Raw genomic sequence first — 9,889 nt, forward strand, 5'->3', positions numbered from 1 at the left:
AACAGCAAACATTGCTTTCCGGGCTTGCCGAATGAGTTTAGTCCTTGCAGGTACGAGAACACAATTAATTCCCCTTGGTTATAGAATATAGTTCCAACTTTGGTAGTAGGTACCTTCCACATTTTTTCATATTTTTACTGGAAACTTATTTGCTGAAGTTTTGCCTCTAATTGGTAGAAAATAGGTTAAAATTACATGGGATTTTTTTCCATTAATCAAATCTGACTAAAAGTTGTGATTTGGTTCAGAGGAAGAAGGTTAAAATTTAGGACTTTTAACTCAGTTCATTTGTCGTGTTTACCCCATCACCGAATTATATGTATTAATTTCAGAAAATGATGGTAAAATTTTCTACAATTTATATATAAAATCCTGTTTGTACATATCTTTAGACCAGGGAAGTTTTATTCAGTTTGCGCCGGTGGAATTTTTTTAATCTGCTCAAATGTGTATATTGAAATGCACTTGAAAATTAATTGCGGTCTCGTGCCTAATAGAAGTAAAGCTGCCGTTATAATTAAATAACAGACCAGGATCATAGCAGAAATTATCACACAGATCTATATTTTCACTTTTGAATTTAAAAGTAAAATTTGTTCTTACTTTTCGTTTAGAAAATAGAACAATTAAAGGCATTTAATCAGATAATATAACTGCATCATCATATAACAAAATAAATAATCTGACGTAGAAATCAATGTACTCAATACTTAGCTTATTTACCAGATCAAGACTATCATTTTTCTGATTTTCAAAAAAATTCCTAATCATTAAGATAAAAAAGAAAACAACGGGGAGAAAAATGTTCGCCCTGTCTGACACTTCGCTTGCAAAAAAACCAGATAATATATTGTTATGTACACACGACTTAATTTTATCATACATATTTTTTATTACAGTAAAACGCTTTCCAAAATAAAAATAAAAATTTTAACTTTATCATATTTTGATATTGCTTTATTAAATCTTTTACGATACTTCTCACATCTATCATTAAACCATGGTTTAATTTCTGCCACAAGGCGGCTCTCCATACGGTGTCAAATGCCCTACTAAAATCAATAAAACAACTAAAGAGTTTTCTACCATATGCAAAGTACAAAGTAATTAAACAATGAATGATAAACATGCTATCACAAGTTGGGTGTCCTTTGCGAAAACCTGATTGGTTCTCATTTAAAATTTGAAATTTCTCAAAAATGTTTGATAATCTATAATCTACAATGGCTGTAAAAACTTTTCCTAAACAGATAATAAGCGTAATTGATCGATACTTTTCTGGCCTGTTAGGTTCGCCTTTGTTTTTAAAAAATTGGTTTAACAGTCCAGTTTTCTGGAATACATCCAGAATTTAGAACAAGATTAAACAACTTAACATATATGCTAATACAGTGTTCTAGTGTGGATTTTATATATTCATTTAATATAAAGTTTTTCTAAAACATTCTGAGATATTTCAAAGTTAGCGATCTTTTCAATGTTATCATTATCCTCTGCATTTGTTGTCTTATAAAATCGTAAAATTCAGCCAAAGAAATATCGGATGAATCTGATTTGTTGATACCAGAGTACCTATTCAAAATATCTCAAAACTTTTTGTGGACCTGAAAGTGAAGCTGTTTTACCTCTTTGGTGAATTTCTCTTGAAATTTCGCAAAAGTATCGCTCAGAGTTTGTTTGTAGTTTTTTCAACTCAACTTCATGTTTCTAAATATATTAAAAATTTTAACTTTATCATATTTTGATATTGCTTTGTTAAATCTTTTACGATACTTCTCACATCTATTATTAAACCATGGTTTACTTTTATCACGTATTTTTTTCTCGGTATATATTTTCTCAAAACTCCAAAGTTTTCTTCATATGAACCAACGAGAATTTCACTAAGATCATTAACAATAAAGTCTATATCAGCCTGTGTCGCTATATCAGGCGAAGCATTAGTTATTTTATCAAAAAACATCGCTCGTATTTTCAGAGACCAATCCTACATAGTCATTTGCAATATCTGATTTCCATTTTACAAAACCAGAATTATTGACTGCTGAAGTTAGACTTATACCAGCCTCGTTTTTAGAGTTTACACTTCCATATAATGATACATGTAGCAAACAATGGATGTCAGAAAACATTAGGTCGAAGCCCTTTACTTCAAATTCCTTAATATACTTAATCAAACTGGAGGATAAAAGTAATCCATAAGCGTTGAATCCTTACATGTTTTTCCCGATTTACCTATCCATCCCCAATCTGCCATTTCCTAGTATACATTATTATTTTGACAAAAATGTATCAGTTTATGACCATGACTGTTTGGTCGATATGTACATAAGCTATATTTTCCTAGGTCATAGTCGGCCGCCGTCGTTGCGGGAAGTTGTACAATATATTTCCCGGACAATCTCAACATTCTGGGACCGCAAAAAGTGAAATTTACAAAATAAAAGGAAATTAAATTCTATCAGATCTCGATTATAATAAAATTGTCTCTCACGTTGTGTTTTGAGGTAGATTGAAGTCACATTATAGAATTATCTTACCTCATCACATTTGATATGCGTATTTTTGCAGCTCAAACTAATAAGTTCATAGTTTCCTTTGAAAACTTACGTTACTTTGCCAATTTTCCATATTACTCGTGGCGAGTCGTCATGTATTTGCACGATGTCACCGTTTCAAATAGACTGATCGTTCTTTCCTGATGCAGCCCGATACTCTCGCAATGATGTAAGGTATTCTGATTTTCATCTCGACCAAAAACGTTGTTTGATTAATGTCTGTTTTTGAACTCGGTTGTTAAATTCAGTTGAATCGAGATTAATAGCACTATCTGGATTGTCAATGTCTACGATCGGTTACGGTAGTGTCGTGATTCGCCTTCCATACACAAGGTGAGTTGGCATTAAAACATAGGAGTCTTTGATATCTAACGACGGATAGATGAGTGGTCGGTCGTTCAGAAACAATGGTTCCTAATGTTTTTTAACGATTTTCCGAGCATCTTCTTCAAGCTGGTTTTCGTAAGTGCAATGAGTCTTCCTCAGAACCCGCCATAGCACGGTGTGCGTTTGGGTATGAATTTCCATTGTACTCTTCGTGTTGATAAGTTGTCTTTTACTATCTGAGATTCGCACAAGCGTCGGATTTACTCTGGTCCTGAGGTGAACGTTAACGCATTATCGGACATGAGTATTTCTGGGAGAGACTTACGACTAGCGAAACAACGGAATGCTTGAATAAACGAGTGTTCTGACATATTAGGTACTATTTCAAGATGTACCGCTCTGGAATTGGTACATGTAAATAAGCACATGTATGCTTTCGTTAGAGTTCCATTTGAGTCTTTTACATGTAAGGCTCCCGTAAAATCCCGTGATCGTAAATGGAAGCGCTTGAAAGTTCATTTTCGGTAGCAGTGGTGGATCTGGGGCGGTGCACGTTTTCCAATTTACTTAACGGCAAGTAATGTACTAATGTAGAATTATCGTAATTTTTTGTCGTGCAATGGGCATCCAAAATGTCTAAGACGAGTAATGGTCGCATTTAATCCTGAATAAAGTAACTGTTCGTGTGCGTCCATAACAATAAATTTACTTAGCATATGATTTGATGGTATCAGATATGGGAATTTAGCTGTTTCTGGAATCTGAGCTTTGTGTATGCGTCCATTACATCGAATTAGTCCTAATGCATCAATGAAAAGTCCCAGTTGTTTTGTTCGGGGCAATTTGGTCGCGTTCCGTTGTTCCGTTGTTCTTAGTTCCTGAAATAGTCAATTTCGTCTCCACGTGTTGTTTCCTGAATGTGTAAAATCCATAATTTTACAGCGGACTGAATCTCGACAGATTCAAGTGATCCATGTTTTCTAGTGGTCTTGTCATTTAAGCAGTTGTACGTGAATCTCTAGACATAAGCTGTTACGTGCACTAATTTACGATATGCTCCAAATCGTGTAATCCTCCCTTTCCCGCTCGCTATCGATCGTACAATCCATTATTTCGGCTTCTTCTATGATGGTCAATAGAACGGTTTTACTTGGAATATGCATTGACGGCCAATTCGACTTATCATATAACAGTACGGTTCTCGTGTCCACAATGTGCTCTCTTTAAACATATCTGTGGTAATTCCTCTAGTCAAAAGATCAGCTGGGTTTTGATCATTTGGAGAATACCGCCATCTCCTTGATTTCGTGTACACGGTTCTCTACAAAACGCTTCACTTTGTCAAGTAAAATTCAATACTGCTGTCTGACCAAAATACTATGTCGTTGAATTGAAGTGTTGGACTTATATACGAAGATAATTGGGCGCATACTACTGCTGCTATTAACTCATGTTGGTGCAGTGGCAGTTGTTTCAATGGTGCTACTCGGGTTTTCACTATAACTAATGTTACCTCGTTTCCGTTGCTGAGATACGTTACTGGTTGGTCCGACGTTTGACGACAACTGCACTCATAGACTTTTCGGATAGGTGTGCTCGATTCCTTTGCTACTGGGTGCTGCGGTATATAGTGAACTTTCTCTGGGGTCTCCTCATTTGTGTCAACTTTTTTCTTTAAACCTTACGACGTTTCTGTTCCCTGATGATGCCTCCGTACTTTACAAGTAAATCCGGGTCCTTGCTCAGACGTCAAATTGCATTCTCTGTTCTGCGTTTCGTTACTATAAAATTGGGTGGTACTTCGTCGTGATTATGTTTTCATTGCACATTTCCGAAAATACTTCGTCTCGAAATTCGATTGATTGGTTTTGGTATGTTCTCAAAAATTCGACTGCTTTGTCATCAATTTCATTGTTGTTTATCCCCGTGAATTCTAACTAATATGTCAAACTTATTTTACTAGTTTGATATGTCTCCGTTATTTTTCACGGTTCCCGAAAGAAGGTATCCGATCTTGGACCTTAGGCGCAGTTGGTCCATCTCCCCAGACTATATGATCCTCTACTATGTCCCAGTAGTTATTTGCACCTATTAAAGGGATATATCAAACGAATCGTCTTGTGTCACTGGATGCGATAATTTCAATCCTCGTGAGTACTTTGAATTACGGTCTAATTTATGGACTTGGTTCTGTAGCGGCATGACTATTGTTGTACTACTACTAAGTACTTTGATGGGTAACCTAAATCCGTCGTGCTGTAGATTTGTCTAGGTAACTGACATTGTTAGTTTTATTTCCAAATGATGACAAATGTATCTTGTTTACCTTCTCTGTTTAATCCAAGTATTTTGGATAACTGCTCCGTTACGAAAGATCTCTAGCAGTATGTGGGTATCCGTGGTTGTGTTTTCCGACCCAACTGGCACATTGGCGGTTTTAAGTAGCACAATGGAACATGTATCAAGTGATGAGTATAAAACTGCAGGTTCTTGTTTATTGTTCTTGATTCGTGTCGTTTACAGTGTTTACTGATGCATGGTTACTATTTGATGAGTTTCTGTTTTGGTCAAGATTACGATTAGCTTCTGATTCTCTATTCTGCTAGAACTTGGTGTCCCTTAGAACTTAGTTGTCATTTAAGACTGTTGTTCTTTACACAGACTAGTATGGTGTTTCTTCTTACAATTTTCACACATGTTCTTGGACTTACACCTATTCAGGCGATGTGTTCTTAAACAGGGCAAAGTTTGTCGCGTTTGACTATGTCCATTCGTGCGTTGTAATCTGGTATTCTGTTGCATTTGGTTGGGTGTATTTCACGACGTAATATGCATGGTCTCTTCTCTGCGCTTTCATTCGGTATAAAATTGGTCGGTTTTGCTCCTCTGTAGAACGACGACGTGGTCGGCATACATACATTATTTGCAATTTCAACTACTTGACACTCATCTATGATATTACATTCACTACGAATTTTCTTGCGAAGTTCGTTTAAATGCCATGTTACGCCTATTCCGTGTTCACGACTTATGTATGTTTCTCTTTAATTTCCTCCAGCAGTTTGTTTAGAAACTGTTCCGTAAGATTCTTATCTCTGTCTCAAAGTTTCAAGACCCGAATGTAAGCTTTCATTGTATCGTAAAATTGCTTCAAGCTTGTGAAATTTGTTCTAGTTGGTTGCATTTCAAGTAGGCCTTTTATTTATGCTTGCACGGTCTTGATGTCAAGGAACGAAAGGCTCTCATGGGTGATATTGAAGGTATGTATATTTGATGGCTGGATGGTAAGAAGTAACAAAATCGATGAAAGACGCCATATCATGTTCTTTATCGGGGGACACCCCAAAGACATCGTCTATGTATCTTTTGTAAAAATCTGGTACGAGGCCTATGTACACAAGGAACATTTTCTCCTCCAGGTACCTAACAAATAGACATGCAAAACTGGGTCCCATCCATAGTGAAAAGTTTAATGTTCGACAACTATGGAGAACTGTGCAACCTGTACTGATATTTTTTTTCTTTTTTACACTCTTTGCATTGCACAATTTTTTTTTTTATCAAATTATTTCAATTCGATGCTGCAGTTCATTTTTATTAAATCTGTTGATTCATGTGAGCTTCAATTACTTGGCGCAAGCATGACAGTGGTGTATGTGAGTGAAAATGTAGGCTTATTTTTTATGCAAACATATAACCTGTTTTTACGAATACTGATCAATGAAAAAGTTTTCAAGCGTGTACACTCCAGTCATACGTCGTCCAAGAGGTCAGAATGTAGATTTTTGTCAGGTATTTTAATTGACATACCCAAAACCCATTCCCGTTTAATTTAAATGTCATTTTTTTTTAAATTTGGCTGAAAAGAGAGTGGAGTGATTCGAAGTAGACCTAGTAAAATTGTTTCCAAACGATGAGCACCTATTAAAACAATTCTATTGAAAACGCTGTAATATATTTTACGTGGGTGATACCCATCAGAGGACAAGAAAGTAACTATCCTTTTTGGAAACATGTTCCGGCGAAAAACGACGACAGTTCCTAGAGCAGCGTATGATCAGCTTTCTTGGGACTGCCCATCCCTTTGGAATGAATGTTAAAACCCGCATTAGTTAATCATAATAACCCGGTTTTCAATTGCTTTTCGTTTGATAATCTTGACGCATATGATAATCAAGATCAGTTTTGAAGGCACCTTCCTCTGCGGTATGAATCGATAGTTTTCTCCTCAATACTTTTTGCCCCTGACGAAGGACATCAGGTCGAAAATTTGGACTCATATTCTTTAATATTTTTAGGTTTTAGTTTATATATTTTATTTGTATTTAGTTCCTTTTAACATTTTAAACGTGGCTATTGTTAACTTATTCATTATTCTTATTTACGTTTAATTTGAACCAATTCGCAACATATAGTATTTTTAAAATTCATGAAAGCTGCTGGAAATACTTTAAAATTCATTGAATTATTGTGAAACTATGGGAACACCCTTTCTATAATGAAGTCTCATGAGTATGATTTTAAAAACGGAAAATCAGAAATATTTAAACAATCAAAAAGAACATTGCATCAATAGAAATAATTAAAATATTTTCCAAATTTTTGTGAAAAATGGGTGCTACCCCTTTAGTGCAAAATTCACATATTCTTATGAATAAAGTCCCAAACCAAAAAAGTGTAAAACTCGAAAATTTAAAAAAATTCAAAAGGAAGCCCATATCATTAGAAATAAACTAATTACAAAAGTTTGGGAAAAACTGGTGGCAGGATTTTTTTACAAAATGTGAACATAATATGCATAATAGGTAAAGAAAGAGTTGTGTATTAAAAACAAAATATTGTCAATCTTATTCAGATGGCTGAAAATCTGTTTGGTCTGGCAACAATTTTTTATGCCAACAACTAACTGTAGAGAGATTTTGGTAGAAATTTAGTTCAGTTGACTTAATTTGAATATGATTAGTCAAGGACTTTATATTACGCTCCCTGGGTAAGTACATAGGGATAATTTCATTTCCTGTATTCAACCTGGACCAACATTTCAGATGAATGTCTTTATACAGTAATTTATTAATACAGTTTACCGTTATTTATAGTTCGGCAGATTTTATTGCTGAACTATCACATTTGCAAAATTGGTTTTCATTCATTGGATTGAGGAATTCAAATGACTATCTTGCATGCTTCGTCACGCTAGGAATACCCCACTCAACCATTTTTTTTGGGAAAAAAAACTTGTATTATAAACACGAAGTAGATTAGCAAAGAATCTAAAAGGGGGAGAAACAGTACGCATTATCATCTTATCATTTCTTTCAATAGAAGCTGAAACATTTTGTTATAGAAAAGAGTAGCGAACAGACATACAGACAAAGCGATTACATAAATGTGAGGTGAATATAAAGAATTTATCCGGTTGTTTTTCATTCCATCCGTAAGCGAGACCCGACAGGGTAGTCAAGGACGTTAAAAAACCCTTAAGTAGTTTTTCATCCCATATGCCTGTACAGGACTTGTGATTATGCACCATAAATATTAGTATTTTACTTAATAGTATAAAAAATTTAGTTCATCTTTACTGCAGTGTCTGGGATTTTGTGCTCAAAAAGTCAATGATACTGTTCCAAACATAACATATTCTGTATTACACTTCTCTCTTAAAGTCGTTAATATTGTTAGCAACTTCTTGCACTCACATTAGTACTTTACATTCGCATATGAATTACATGATGATACATGACTCCTCCATCTTATGCTGTATATATGTGCCAAAGTACCGTTATTTCTAGATCAAAATGTACCTCTTAAATACTATACATATGTGCTCTATGTGTGCTTTTTACCTATATCATATTCAGATTAAAATAGTCCTGTGCAGGTCCGGGTGGCAAGAGAATAGGCCTGCCGCAGCGCTAAGCTTGTCGTAAAAGGCGACTATATAGTGCTCAGAAACCTAGACGGGGGCTAGGTGTTCTGCCCACAGAGCAATTGGGATGTGTGCCCCAGGTGGTGGAATAGGGTACCCCTGGCGTTTTACATGCTGTGGTTATCAAGCTATAATGCGGAAAATCTGACCGCAAACCATAGTGGTGCACCGTGTTGGGAAAGATGCCATGCTCCTCGCACGTTAAAGAACCCTGCTGTGGTATTCGATAGGAGTAGGAACCTTTGCGCTCTGCTATAGGAGGCTAAATTGCCCTACCCTACCCATACCTCCCTCCCTTTTTCTTGTGGCAATCAAAATTTGTCGACCCTATTATCCTTGTGTCCCATCCCTTCTTTCATTTCATCATTTCATGTTCATCGCCTGAATATAGCTGAAATATTGCTGCTCAGGCGTAAAACCCCAATAATCAATCAATCAGATTAAAATATAACTTTTTGATTATGCTTCATACATGTTTGTTTAAAACCTATATCATCTACCCTATATCACACCTCCAGACCTATTTGGCATACCTTATATGCACCCCTTCACTGACGAAACTTGAAGTATGGTTAAAATATGACATGAAATGTTCAAATCTGTATCAACCCTCGACCTATACCACCCAACAGACCGGTGGCCCTTTGGATGATATAGGAGTCTCGGGTTGATACAGCATGTGATAGATTTTGACATGTAATATTCAGTATGTATTAGAATGGGAAGTTTATATTAAAAGATGAAATGATCAGTTAGCATTGAACTTTTTGTAATATTACAAAGATCCCTAAAAATGTGAGAAACTTTTGGAACGAAAAAATTATCTGCACATCATGGTTACCAGTTGTTTTGATTGAGAAATATTTGGGTCACCACTGTTACCAAAGAGTAATAAAGGTAACCAAGATTTTGACGAAAGTCACCTGATTTTAGAGCATACCACAATATTCCCTTGAGTTCGTGCCCTTTCTGATGGTGACAGCAAGACAAAATCAAAGCATAGAATATTTGATGATTAGCGACTTTGAAGACTTTAGTCTTTGATTTAATTCTGTTACCAAACATAAAGGTGCACTCA

This window comes from Perna viridis, chromosome 3 (assembly GCF_037379345.1).
Source record: "Perna viridis isolate PV_CMFRI_1.1 ecotype Kerala chromosome 3, ASM3737934v1, whole genome shotgun sequence".
In the NCBI taxonomy this organism is placed as follows: domain Eukaryota; kingdom Metazoa; phylum Mollusca; class Bivalvia; order Mytilida; family Mytilidae; genus Perna; species Perna viridis.